Source organism: Bidens hawaiensis, unplaced genomic scaffold (assembly GCF_021521415.1).
Source record: "Bidens hawaiensis isolate Kalapana, Puna unplaced genomic scaffold, B.hawaiensis_p1.1 tig00005796_1, whole genome shotgun sequence".
Lineage (NCBI taxonomy): Eukaryota > Viridiplantae > Streptophyta > Magnoliopsida > Asterales > Asteraceae > Bidens > Bidens hawaiensis.
In genome coordinates, this window is record NW_027491380.1 from 1,138,671 (window position 1) to 1,154,367 (window position 15,697).

Genomic DNA, 15,697 nt, shown 5'->3' on the forward strand with positions numbered 1-15,697 from the left:
TACTATCAAATGTCCGCTGGCAAAAACTGGGAAGATCAAATTCACGAACTCGAAGAGCTAAGAACATTAGCCTATGAAAACTCCTGGTCTTACAAAAAGAAGACTAAACGTCTACATGTTGGGTATTATATTTTAGATCGACGCATCTAATCGTTACTCTTTTAAAATAAGAAATCAAAGAAAGACAACAAGATATTATAACAAGTAATTGAAGCATTTGACAGGTGAAATATTATATTATATTTTATTCCTTTGGTCTTATCCAAGTGGCGATGGAGTGCAGACCAAGGCACAAGACTAGTATAAATAAATGATTTAGGTCATGTGTTCATTGTGAAATATTTTGTACTGAGAGTTTGCCCCTGGGGAAGAGCTCTCCCCGGGTGGCCGTTTCTTTATGATTATGTATTAATGAATGTATGTATGAGGGTTCTTGATGAGAATCATTCGGTTAATGAAAATCATACTTCTACATCTATCTTTTGTGTTTTGATTACAATTGTTCAACCTATTATTGATTGTTAATCAAATAGAACTCTCCACATTTGTCCATTATTATCATTCAAGAGTGAATACGAGTGCGATTCGATCCTAACCCGGATCCGAGCTCCACCGTTAATACCAATTATTCACGCTTCCGCACCGGGGCTTGGTAGGTTACCGAATCATTCAGACTAACCGCTGAACTAGATTCAATTCGCTATTGAATCCACCAGGGACGTTAAACAATGAAGTTTGTTGAAGTTTTTGTGGGTTTTTGATGGATTTGGATGAACTTTGATGATTGAAGGATGATATATGTGGATTGATGATTAGTTTCGAGATTCAACATCAACTTCACGTTTATATGTTCAGTTTCGTCCAGATCTACAGTTTTTGGTTCGTTTTAGGTCGAACCCACTTGTATTTGATATTCTAGATCCGATTATTTGATGAAATGATGACAGATTGGTGTTAGAATGATGATTTCGTGATGATATGGACTGATTTCTATGATTAATTTCATGTATCAAGTGTTCAATTTCAGATCTAAAATTTAGTGTTCTTATGTTCAAAGTTTGGGGAAAATCAAAATCGATGTTACTAAGGAATATTGTTGACTGATTCTGATTTGTATGACTATTATCGTGTATTTGGAGATAGTTTGGATGATTAATTTCTTGATTTGGAGATTTGTTTTAGCCCTACACGAGCCGTTACTAAATATGTGTTCAAACAGATATGGTTTGTTATTTCCGAGTACTTAACTAAAGATATATACGGGTTTAAATTCAAATCAAATTTGCTGCTATATGATGTTAGCAGCTGATGTGTTTTTGCTGAAATGAACCGAAATAGGGCTGAAACTGCTGTTAACGAGTTGTTTTGGTGCTGATTTTTGTTGAAAGGTATTGAAACGAGCTTTAACGGGCTGTAACTGAGATGAATTTAATGATTTTTCTGCTGTCCACTGATAAGTGAGGTGTTAATGAGCTGATACGTGCTAAAACGGGCCAAAAACAAGCTGAAATTGCTTATTAGTTGCTGAAAAAGTGCTGATTCGTGCTGAAAAGTGCTGAAACGCACTCTTTAAGTGCTGAAAACTGCTGAAACGTGTTTAAACGAGCTGAAACAAACTGTTTTATTGCTGAAATGTGCTGAAAGTTGTTGTAACGAACTGATTTGTTGTTGTTTTTGCTGATATACGAGCTGAACGTGCTGATTTTGCTACTGAAACGGGCCAAAAATGCACTGAAATTTGCTGATTTATTGCTGTTAAAATGTGTTGTGAACGAGTTGATTGTTTGCTAATTATCACATGTTGTTAAGGAGTTGTTAACGTGTTGTTAACGTGCTGATATTGTCGGTAAAACGCGCTGAACTCGCTGTTAAATGTTGCTAAAAATGTTGTTAAAAGGTGCTGTTAACAGGCCGATTATTTGCAAGGGTATTTCAGTCTTTTTATAGATGGTACATGTTCTAAAACCGAAGATACGAGGATTATATGCTCGAAATGTTAAGTGATTCAAGCCTAAGCACAAAAAGATAAGTTCTTAAGGCTTCGAGCACATAACTTTGACCACAAGCACTTTATTTTTCTTTCGAGTACATAAGTGTTTATTCGAGCATGTAATGTTTTAAGTCTCGAGCACATCGTGTTTTATTGACCATATCAATATTCATCTCGAGCACATCTTGTGTGCGCGAGGATATCATGAGTTTTGATGGAAAATCTTCTAAGTATGGAGGCTCGAGCACACTTTTTGGTCACGAGCATGCTTTTTGCTCGTAAAGAATACCTTCATGAATTCAATGCATCTTTTTACTCTCAAGCACATTGTGTGCTCGTGAACAGAAAGTTTGTGTTTATGAAATATTTCAATTTTTTGGAAGAAATTTTTGGATATTAATGCAGTTGACTTTCAAAGTCAAACGAGACAAGATGAAGAAAGGAATGTATACTCGCTTTTCCGTTTTCTTTTTGATTATGTGTTCTTAATGAAAAATGTTCGCCCAAGTATGAGTGACTGTGTGGAAGTGACTTTTCTTGTCAACTCAGCCTTTGACTGTATCAGGTCAACGAGGGGTATTTTGGTCATTTTTGAAGATTTTTGAACAAAATTTGGGCAAAAATAACAAAAATTTTACAACTTCAACAAGGTGCTTACAAAAACAAGATGGTTGATTTATCCGGATCATTTTAAGAGTTGACCATGTCAAATGTCAACTTTCAACCACAAATGGTATTTTATTTAGTTTGTTTATTTCGAATTTTATCAACAATTTTTGATAGGGATGGTCAAGATTGTTTGAATTGAAGATGTTCACCCGCACTTGATTTAAAGACAAATTCGTTTATGACATTGCAACGATATTGGGGGAGAAAAATTATTTGGAATTTCATTGAAAATTTTGGTCGAATCAAGTGAAAGACTCACTTTAAAGAAAATTTGAGTTTATTTCCTTTTGCGGGTTCTGATTAACTCATAGTTGATCATTGAAGTTTGAATCCTCGATCTTATGCCTATACAACTATATCCGAAAGTGATAAAGAGAAGATGATTTGAAATGAAAAATGGGAGACGCTTATTGTGAGGGGGAGAATTTCTACCAAAGCCATCGGGTTATGAGTTGATCGTGAAAGTGATTCGATGGAATCGGTCTAAGGGGAGATTGTTGGGCATTATATTTTAGACCGACGCATTGAATCATTACTCGTTTACAATAAGAAATTAAAGAAAGACAACAAGATATTATAACGAGTAATTGAAGCATCTGACGGGTGAAATATTATATTATATTTTATTCCTTTGTCTTATCCAAGTGGCGGTGGAGTGAAGAACAAGACACAAGACTAGTATAAATAGATGATTTAGGTCATTTGTTTAGGTCATGTGTGCATTGTGAGATATTTTGTATTGAGAGTTTTCCACCGGGGAAGAGCTGCTCTCCCCGGGTAGCCGTTTCTTTATGATTATGTATGTATGAATATATGTATGAGGGTTCTTGAAGAGAATCATTCATAACGAAAATCATACTTCTACTACTATCTTTCGTGTTTTGATTACAATTGTTCATCCTATTTTTGATTGTTAACCAAATCGAACTCTCCACATCCGTCCATTAATATCATTCAAGAGTGAATACGAGTCTGATTCGATCCTAACCCGGATCCGAGCTCCACCGTTAATATCGATTATTCACGCTTCCGCACCGGGGCTCGGTTCTCACACTACACAACTCCCATTTTAAAGAAAACAAAGAGTTTCAAGTAGGCGATCGAGTACTGTTATACAACACACGTTTACGTCTTTTCCTTGAAACATTGAAATCTCGCTGGACAGGTCCATACATAGTTGAATCAATTTTTGATTATGGAACGGTAGAGATTTCAAATTCTAATGGCCACAAGTTCAACGTTAAGGGGCATCGATAAAAACCATATATCGATGGGCCATTTGAAAATGTCTCGGAGGTAATAGTCTTCCAACCAACTAAATAAACATACCAGGAACAAGGTCTGGCCAAGACCTTTTTAAACTAGGCCTTGTAAATAGTTTAAAAAAAATTACTAAAAACACGGTGGCATGCTTTCTAAAAGCACGGACCCGTGCCAAAAAGTGCGGGCCAGAATCTTCGCTGCAAAAATCTCAGTCAGACTGGTTTGTAACAGAATTGTCAGACCAAAAACACGGGAGCGCGCATCCAAAAGCACGAGGTCGTGCTTGGCAACTGTTTGGCTATAAAGGCATCCTTTGCTTATTTCTTTCTTGCACCAACCCAAACAAAAACCACTCTCTTCTGAGATTTAAACATGCCTAGTAAGATGAGTGAAGCGATTCCCGTTCCTCGACGACCGAGAAACGAAACCCGACACGTATCCAAAACCGAACTTCTTTTAAAAGTTCAGGAACTAGTCAAAGAACTCACCAAGATGAATCTCGTTGCAAAAATGCGTCTCGTTCAATTCACCGAATCGGTGGAGATCATGAAACTGGAACTTCGAGACATTAACGAACAACTGCAGTTTCAAGTTCTCGGTTTCACGTAATTTTCACCACCAGGACCATTCAGCGGATGAGAACCCTTTGGAGAGATCTAGGAAACTTAATTCTCTATTTTTCAAGTGTAAACAAGTGCACTAAGCACATCGTGCTAGGATCTTCGGGCTTAACCCGAGTAATTTTATGTTTCTGGGAAAACTTGGCTTATCCCATATTTGTTTTAGGACTTTTTAGTTTTATTAAAAGTAATTTTTAGGATGATCAAACTCTCGAAATAACATACTAAACATCATTCAAAAAATTCCGTCTCTCATGTTTGGCTGAAAAACCAAAGAAAACTTCAGCGACAAAGAGCACGGGGCCGTGATCACCGTAGAATCTTCAGCACGATACGCGCTGACTCCGTACAAATCTCTGAATCAGAAACATTTATTCCCCTAGCAGCATGAGGCCGTGCTCGACTTTCCAGTCTCTATATAATGCATGCAAAAACTCACTATTCCATTCACACAAACACAAGTTTACTGAAATGGAGACCAGTAAGGAAGGGCAAGCAATGGATTCTTCCTCAAACCTTGAGGAAGAAATCATGAGGCTCCAATGCATTATGAGAGACCAAGTCAAAAATAACATCCAAACTGAGGCTCGCTTAAGCGAGCTGATGAACAAAGTCGAACTACTATGATTTGAGAATTTCCATGTTGTGGATAGACACAACAAGATGTGGCTTTCAAGCTCAACTATCTTAACCGGGATATCGCAAAGCTCGATAAAAAACTTTTCGAGCTCTTGGAAGCTAAACGAGCCCCACCACACATTCAAGACCTGTTAGGGAATGGTGGTCGTTGAAATTCAGACTTTGTCTTGTTAAGAAGTTACTCTTTCTAGTGTTATGTTTCATGATTCGGGATTGTTGTTGTACTTTTCTTTCCACTATGTTTAACTATGTTTTATGTTTTAATGAAAATTAGAACTTTTAATTTCTATCTTAACATTAATCCTCAAAGAAAATCCGTTAAAAAACAACCCAGGCCCGACAAATAAACAACAAAACAAAAGAATCGTTCTGCCTCATGCAGCACGGGGCCGTGCTTCCAAAGCACAGGGCCATGCCTTTGTGTCTAGTACAGTTACGAGTTTTATATTAATAAAAATAAGTTTTTGCATTCACCCTCTTCGTTATAACACCGAAAACCACCAACGGTACACCTATTCTGCAAGTCTCTTCCTAAAATCAACCAATTCCAACCAAAGGTATGTTAAATAAACAAATCTCTTGTTCGATTTTATCTTTCTAAGTCTAAATTAATCCCTAAATATCATTAATTGATTAAATCTGGTTTAAACCGGAAACATAGATGGGTTATTCAGTTAGATCTAAGATAATGATTTGTTAGATAGGTTTTATGCTAAGATTGGTTGGAAGAAATCACGGGTTCAGATCTTGGGTAAAGTATTTAACAAATTAAAACCTAATTGAAACAACCGGGTAGAAACACATGTTCGAATCTTGATAAGTTTGAAATTAGGATTAAAAACACGGACCATGCTTTAAGTAACACGAGTCTTGGTCACCTTTTGGTCAAACAAAAGTCAAAATTGGTAAAACTGACGAACATCAGCAGCACGGGGCCGTGCTTCTGAAAGCACGACACCGTGGGCTTGTCTATGTTCCAGCATTTTAGGAACTTTCGCAAGATTTTAACCAATTTGGATACAAAATGCCTATGGCCGAATATGGGGATGACGTACATGCATTCCTAGTCTTTTCAGGATGCGATGCAAGGGACTGAAGAGCTTAAGCTAGAATGACCTACCTAGACCGACGCCTGCTAATCAGTAGAATAGGTACAAGTCCATTGTCAAAGGACCATGGAAACGAGTTTTTAATCAGAGTGGGGCAGCTGTCACAGAATTAACAAAGGAATTCCTAGCCTCTTTCTCTTTTAAGGCAAAGAATTTAGACGCGTGGGATGAAAAAGAAATCGAGTTTAGATATGGGGGTGAGTGGTATACAACATCGATCACCCATATGGGGGTAGATTTGGGTATTTACACGAGTGAGGTAATAGAATGTGAAATCTGGTACGCAACATCAACAACATTCGCGGATGAATATGCTTATGAAAACACAAAGGTTGGATACGCACGGGTACAAGCATGGGAACAACTAAACTACAGGGATGAAACCTACATTGCAATCAGCTCAAAGAGCACGACATTACACGACCCACTTATGAGATACTTTCACCGCTTGCTAAGCCACACTGTCATTGCTCGTGGTCAAAGTGAAGGGGTTGTGAACTTGAGGGATATATGGGCCCTGTATTGCCTGAACACCGACACACCATGCAACATCACTTATTTGTTCTACAAACTATTCACCACAGATACAAATTCAAAGAGCCGAAACACCCCAATCTTTGGTGGCCCGTGGATCTATAACCTTTATGGAGCTTACGATGTAGACAGAGAAGGAACCCATAGCCCAGACCCGGTTGCTCTTAACCCTGGATTTTGTATCAGTATGAAGATGGCACAGCAGATCGGAAAAGACCTGAAAGTGTAGAGATTTCATGATGCACTGAACCACATTTGGGATCCTAAGGACCCGGCCTAGATGATGATCCAGGACGTGCCCGAGAGGGCAGGAGGATCACCGCCCAGATAGACCCTCCGCCGCACCTACCATCAGCAGGGAGGACTATCTCCATCAAGGGCCGGTCCTAGCTTGTCACATGACAAACGATATTCATTCGAGGGCCTATATGGCCTAATTGACCACATCTCAGCAAACACTGCTGCCTCATTTGACAGGATCACAGAACAGATGGCTGCCTCCGATGCACAGCGGGTATCTGAGTATGCAGAAACAAGGCGGGTGATTGACCGTCTAGGATATCGCATGGACAGGAAGTGGGGACCGTTTAACCCGGACACGGGCAACTGATGAGCAAAGGCAATGGTAGGTCGGTTATGGGCATGGATGGGCTGGTACTGTTTTCATGACATTATTATTATGCTTGTTTAAACAATTTACATTCTATCGTTTGTTTGTTTATTTGTTTGGATAGAAACTTTTATGGCCGTGGGTGCCAAGACATCATAGCTGGTACTTATTTAGCCCTTATGGGCAGGGTATGGATGAGTCCATACCCAATTTTCAGTAGAATTATGCTTGGTTGTTTGTGGTTGTTTGCAGTTTTACATTGTACAGGTCGAAATTTCGTTAACCCGTTGGGAAGTTGATATAATGCTAAATGTTTATGTTTCCCTTGTATATTTTAATTAATATTTTAGTAGTTTTTATTCGTTTTTAGTCGAGATTTGTATACTACTAACATTTTTATGTTTCGTAGGTTCCGGGATTTGATCGTGATTAAAAAGGACGAAAAACGAGCTAAAACGAGCCGAAACGGAGATCCGGAACGCGTTAGGAAGCAGTCAGAACAGAGGACTGATCAGACCGACCGGCCCCCTTGGTGGAGCACGCCGCTCCGCGTGACCTGGGAGGCCAAGGCCCGTCGCGCGGCGCCTAGGAGGAGCTGGGTAGACTTTAATTCGTTTTTGTTATATTTTGGGCCTTTTTTGGGTATTTAAACATGTTTATCTTAAACCTAAACGTAACCTGAAGCCACCAGCTGATTTTGAGAGTTCTTGGAGAATATTTTCGAGATTTGTGATGATTTTGAAGGCAAGAGGACAGCCGGTGAAGACCTATACGTTCGTGTTTGGAGATTACGGGTTTTATCGCCTTTAATCTTTCGTTTATTAGATTTTCACCATGTTTTCAGTATTACTTGTTTTGTTTGATTTAGACTTTATGATGCTAGGCTAAATTCCATAAACTACCTAGGTCGTGATGAACCATTGTTCAGGTTGATTTTGTTTGGATTTCATTTCTGTTAGTGCACGGTTTTGCGTCTGGGGTCTTTGTATTTATCGTTAATGTTTATTTGATAATTTAATGTAATATTTAATGTTTATATTTGACTAGTTTGTTAAGAGAAGTCTAGTTCGCTAGGAATGTTAGCGAACTAAGACTAGTTCGTTAAGTTAAGTCTAGTTCGCTAGGGATGTTAGCGAACTAAGACATTATAATGTATTCCCTCCTGATTCGTTAGGGGATGTTAACGAATCAGGGGGCGGTTCGTTATGTTAAATTATGTAACGAAGGGAAAGCTGGTTCGCTAGGGGATGTTAGCGAACCAGGTCGCCTTCTATATATAGTGAACTACTGTTCACTTTAATTAAAGTTTTGAGAGAAAGTTTTGAAAGGCTTGGCTGTCCAGATCTCTCTCAAGCTTCACCTAATATTATACAAACATTATTGATAACTTATTGATAATATATACACATATATACAACACTAGATCGATGTTAATTATGTGCTAGATCCTTACTCGTATTAATCTTATATACACATATCTGAGATCTGTTTATTGTTATTGATTGTTGATACGGGATCCAACAGTTTCGTTATGGATTTTATGTTCTAAGTAAACTGTTGAGTTTTGATTTTATTAATGCGTATGATTGCTTGGTTTTGTTTACTTGGATTTATTGTTTCACATTCCCCTTATTTATTGTTTCATAGGATAGGGTTTTGTTAGGTCATTTACTGTGTGTTCTTGACTATTTTATGATTAATATCGATTAAAATCATAGAAACAATAAAATCAATTAAATAAATAAAAGTGAGCTGCTGGTATAAAAAGTTGTAAGGTGATAGGCTGTTGATAGATCTTTGCTTGTCGGGATTGCTAGATTTAGTTTTTCGTAAGGAGTCCGTCTAGGTTTGATTGTCAGCTTAGTCTATTAAGTTAATTGAGTCTGCTTTGCTATCTTTGAATTCCGCGCTGTAAGGTAGATTTTCGTCATAAAAGATACTTAGACATAAGCTATTAAATAACCATAAGGAAGTTTAATTCATAAAACTGGAGAGTCTTAAAACTTGTTAGAAATCCATAGGCGTCATCTTGAAGTTCAAGGGTCCTATTCGGATTTTCTGTCAAGGGTCTATTTTATGATCCTAGCTCCATAACTTAAGTTTTCCATTTAATTAATAACCGTAACTTTGGAGATTCTAGCCTAGGTAGTTATCTTCATCATCCTAGTTAATCTAATTTTTTAATTGTTTAATTAGTTAAAGTAATTAGGTTAAGGTTTTATTATTAAATTAATTAGTAATGATTATGTTTTATTATTATTTTATTAATTAGGTTTAGGGTTTTGCTATTTTATTATTAGTGTTATTATTGAGTAATTAAAGTAATCATTAGTTAGTTATTATTAAGTTTTAATTATTAGTATTAAATTCCCCCTCAAATTTCGTAATTTAAAGAGTCTCGTGGGTTCGATATCTGGACTTACTTAGCTGTACTAGAGTCAACCGGTTCACTTGCTGGTTAGTAGTTTAAGTTAAGTTAAAGGGTCTAGAGTATTACTTAGTGTCTAGATTAGTATAATTTTAGTTATTTATTATTTGACTACTTTTAGCACATCAAGTTTTTGGCTCCGTTGCCGGGGACTCTTAGCGATTGCGTTATTTGATTTAATTGGACTTATTTTCTACATACGTGCTATTTGTTTTATTTTCGTTTGATTCGTAGGAGTCTAATTAAATTTTAGTTTATTTTTGTTTCAGTTTTTATTTTTTTAGTCTACTTACTTAGTCTGTTGCGTTTTTCAGGTTTATGCCACGTCTTCGTTGGCAAGGACCACCGCTGGAAAACATGGAATATTCTCCGTTGAAGACCGAGGCTAGCTCGTTAGCAGATAAGAAACTGTCATAAGCCAGTTCTACACCAAGGTCTTCCCCAACCAGGTCACCACCTGAAAGTCCTGGAATTTAAGTTCAAATGGCCGACGAAAGGACAATTGTTGCTCAAGCCTTCGATGGCTTAACCGGGAACCGGTCACACATCGTTGTTCCCCAGATCGACAACCCCAACTCGAGGTAGATTCCGTCATACATCATGAACAACATCGTTTAAACTAATCGATTTTGATGGGAACGATGACGAGGATGCACCAGCCCACATTAACCGACTTTACCGCGTTTTGAAAACTTTTAATTTGCAAGGTGCTACTGAAGATGCAATTTTCTTACATCTTTTTCCTTTTTCACTTGCAGGTAAAGCAGCTCTTTGGCTCGACACTCAGCCGCCTGGCACGTTCACCACATGGGAAGCACTACGTTCTTCTTTTGTCAAGAGATACTTCCCACCAGCTAAAGCGGCTATTCTTCATGATCAGATTCACTCGTTTCACATGGAGCCAGATGAAAAATATTGCCATGCTTAGGAGCATTTTCAGAATTTACTTGCCCGTTGTTCACAGAATGGTCTTACCCCATGGGCTCTCATGGAAAACGTTTGCAACGGGCTGACATATGAAACTCAAGTTCTTTTTGACATTGCTGCTGGAGGTAACTTACTGGCAAGGATGAATGTCACGAATGTAACGAGATGTTTGAAAGCTTTGCTCAATCAGACCTCGCCAAAGGGCCACGACGCAGGAATTCCACTCTCATTAGCTGTACATCCTCATCTTCTCGAAGTGTACACCAGGTTAATCTGGATATTACTGTGGCTTCTGCTTTAGAATCATTGACCTGAGAGGTGAAGGAACTTAAAACTAAGGTGGACAAGTAGAGGTGGACATGGCACTTTGGAGTGCCCTGTGATGAATCAGCAAGTTCGATTTTGTTGGTGGTCAGAATAGGTTTCCCAACAACAACTTCAACAACAATCAGAATTGGAACACCTACAAGAACCCAAATCCGAATAACTCCAACTGGCGTCCGTTAGGCGCACCATCCGGCTATCAAAATTCTTACAATCAAGGACAAGGTCAGTATAATAATAGTAATAATAATAATAATAATAATAATATTAATAATAATAATAATGTTCAAAATAATGTGCAGGATTCTACTGGAGGAATGGGACGTCTAGAAGATATGATGAAGCAAATCTTGGAGAGGGATCAAATTACACAGAAAAAGTTTGTCGAACACGATTTGCTCTTCAAAAATCATCAATCTTCTTTGCTTGACCTTCAAATGTCCGTTGGTGATATCGCTCGTCGTCTCGATGAAAGGCCTCAAGGATAGTTTCCAGGTTCTACTCAGCTGAATCCGGCCGCTCAATTAAAAGCAATTACTACTCGTAGCGGAATGGTTTTTGGTCCTGAGGTAGTTAAAGAAAGGGGTGGAGTTGAAGAAGAGGAAGTGGTTGATGAAGAGATTGAGATGGAGGCTCCGGGTAAGTCACAGGTTAAAACACCAGTTATTGAGCCGCAAGTTGAGAAGAAGCCGGTTGAATTCCGGCTACCACCCGAAATTAATATTGCCCATGTTCCTTATACCTCTCGTCTCAAGAATCAAAAGTACACGAGGGAATACGGGCACTTTCTAGATATGTTCCGACAATATTAATCTTCTGTTTGTTGAAACTCTACAAAACATGCCAAAGTATGCGAAATTTTTGAAAGACTTGTTCACGAGAAAAGATCGGTTGCGAGAGGTTTCGTCTATTCCACTTAGTGGAGATTGTTAGGTGGTAGTGTTGAACCGGGTCCCGGAAAAGTTATCGGATCCGGGTGTGTTTACAATCACATGTACGTTCGGAAGTGATATGATGAGTCAAGCGTTGGGGGATTTGGGTGCGAGTATTAATCTTATGCAGTATTCGTTGTTTGAGTAGTTGGAGTTGGGTGAGCTTACACTGACTCGTATGTCGTTGTCGTTGGCGGATCGTTCGGTTAAGTATCTGCGAGGTATTATTGAAAATTTTTTAGTGAAAGTTGACAAGTTTGTATTTCCGGTTGATCTTGTGGTACTTGAAATGGAGGCCGACGAGAAGGTCCCCATTATTCTCGGCCGGCCGTTTTTTAGAACGGCTAAAGCTCTTATTGATGTGTAGGAGGGGCGGATCACACTTCGGGTTGGTGATGAGAATGTTACTTATGATATTGCAAAATCGATGAAGAATCCGAGTAACAATTATGATGTTAGTGGTCCATGCCATTCGGTATATTTTCTTAATTCTTTATTCCGGGTTATGATAAGTGTCTTGATTATATATGTGCGACCGATTTGGTTGGGATGGATATGGATGACGAGTTGACAGAAAATATGGAGGATGGTGAGGAAGAATTTGTAGATGACGTTTCTTGTTCTGAGGAGATCATGGAGGTTAGTGATATTATTTGTGAAAAAGAGGCGGAAAAAACCCGCTCCGTTGGAGTTAAAAGTTCTTCTGTCACATTTAGAGTATGTGTATCTTGAAGAGGGCTCTGATTTTCCCGTTAATGTTTCTTCTAAGTTTAGTGAGGAAGAAAAGTCAAAGTTGATAGAAGTGTTGAAGATGAATAAGGGCGATTGCATGGAGACTTTCGGATATTCAAGGTATTAACCCTGCTTATTGTACCCGCCAGATTTTGATGGAAGATGAGTATAAACCGGTGGTTCAACCCCAAAGGTGTTTAAATCCGAATATGCCAGAGGTTGTCAAGAAAGAGGTTCTTAAGTTCTTGGATGCCAGGGTGATTTATCCGATTTCAGATTCTCAATGAGTAAGTCTGACTCAGGTTGTTCCAAAGAAAGGAGGGATGACGGTACCGGTTGGAGGGTTTGTATTCATTACCGGAGGTCGATTGATGCTACTCGAAAAGGCCACTTCCCGTTGCCGTTTATTGATCAAATGTTTGAGCGTCTCGCAGGTCATCAATTTTATTGTTTTCTTGATGGTTTTTCAGGTTATTTTCAGATTCCAATCGCAGCGGAAGACCAAGAGAAGACGACTTTTACGTGTCTGTATGGTACATATGTGTATCGTTGCATGCCGTTTGGGTTGTATAATGCTGCTGCTACCTTTCAGCGTTGTACGGTGGCAATTTTTCAGGATATGATAGAGACATCCATGGAGGTTTTGTTGGATGATTTTTCAGTATACGGTAATTCTTTCTATCAGTGTTTGGATAATTTTGAGAGAATGTTGAAGAGGTCCATCGAGACGAAGTTGATGTTGAATTGGGAAAAGTGTCACTTTATGGTGACGGAAGGGATAGTTTTGGGTCATAAAATTTCTAGAGATGGTATAGAGGTGTATCGGGCATAGATCCCCACGATTAGTAGGCTTCCTCCACCAACAAATGTCAAAGCAATAAGAAGTTTTCTTGGTCATGCGGGTTTCTACAGGCGGTTTATTGAAGGCTTTTCAAAGATTACCCGCCCGATGACCCGATTATTGGAGAAAGATATCCCTTTTGTGTTCGATAAAGAGTGTTTGAAGGTGTTCAAGTTTCTAAAGAATCAACTCGTAAGTGCTCCTATTCTCGTGTCACCGGATTGGAAGTTACCTTTGGAGCTCATGTGTGATGCGAGCGATTATGCGGTTGGAGCGGTTTTGGGGCAAAGGCGTGAGAAACATTTTCACCCTATATATTATGCGGACAAGACTTTGAATGATGCCCAAGAGAACTACACCACCACCGAAAAGGAACTTTTAGCCGTTGTGATTGCATTTGACAAGTTCCGGTGTTATCTTGTACTTTCAAAGACCACCGTTTTTAACGATCATGCAGCTTTGCGTTTTCTCTTTCACAAGAAAGACGCGAAGCCCCATCTCATACGGTGGATTCTTTTACTCTCCGAGTTTGATATAGAGATTAAAGACAAGAAGGGGGCGGAGAACGTTGCGGCGGATCATCTTTCTCGTTTAGAAGATCCGAAGAGAGAAGAGATTCGCGAGGAAGAAATTGGTGATAGATTCCTTGATATGGTCTAAAATATATATAATTTGTATAAATGTTTCACACACTTTTAAGTTGTTTTGAGTTGGTTTTTATTGAATATTACTAATTTCTAGTTCATATTTAAAATTTATAGGTTTAAAGTGGCAACAAATAAAGATGAATATTTTTACTAAATTTGAGACAAATAAGTGAAAAGTTAAATAGTTTTTCTCACTAGCATCATTGTTATTATTATTATTATTATTATTATTATTATTATTATTATTATAATTCTTGAATAAAAAAAACATCACGTAATAAATTATTTATATGCTAGCTAGAAAACAATTATTTTAATATGAATATATATGACTCATAAATATGCAATGCCTCTTTGTTTTGTACAGTGAACAATAAGAAAATGGATTGGAGTAATGGGCTCCACCGAAATAAAAGAATCAAGTTGGATGAAATAAGTATCATTAGCCCATGAGAAATTTCTTTGTAAAGCCCTATACACAAAAGAGGGGGGTTTTTTGGTTGTTGGCAGCTAGGTTTCTAGATTATTAATATTATTATAACTTGAAGCTGCGAGGAAGCTGATTAAGCAGATCGAGAGGGAGTCAAACACACAGAGAGGGGGGGCCACCCTTATTGGCGCCGTGAAGAAGTTGCACAAGAAAATCAACGCCATATCTCCAAAAGTGAATTAATAAGCAAGCAGGTAGGCTGCTCAATTAATTTAAGCTCACAGGTTAGCAGCTCAACTATATTTATTTCTTTTTCGTTGAACTGCAATAATTATTATATCTTTGTTTCGTCGAATATTATTATGGTTGGCTAAACTTTTTATACTGTCTGGGTTTGGAAGAATACTTGTTAGACTCGTTTTATTTTCAGTTTTAGATTATTATTGATTGGTTCATGTTTTTGTAAAGTTTTTATTTTATTTGGTTGTGATGCATATGCATATTTGGTATTAATTTATAATCAGTTTTTGTTCCATATGTTTCTTTGTGAATGTCTTTCATATATGGATGCATATTAGATTACTTACTGTGTATTTGTAACTAGTTTATGGTTAATAGTTAACGTATTCCATAGGAACGGTAATTGAGAGTTTAGAGATACATTTTATTCTGTCACTTGAGAGACCGGGAGGTAATTAAGTGTCGTATGTTTTGGTCTTTTGCGGGTTTGGGTAGTGATTGCACGGGAGCGAGTTACCCTAGATTCCTTTAGATTCTTACAGATACGAATTATAACCGAATTAAATAAAAATACCCCTTTACTCCTTAGGGTGTTTTGTGATTAGAGAGACCGAGAGGTGATTTAATCTTTGGGTACCTTAGCATAGTTAGCTAAGGTGAGACTGGGAGGAGATCCGAACCATCAAACCGTTGATCATACATGTTATTTAGGGTTCTTAAGTGTTGTTGGTTAGACCGGGAGGTGATCTAGTAAACTTTAGT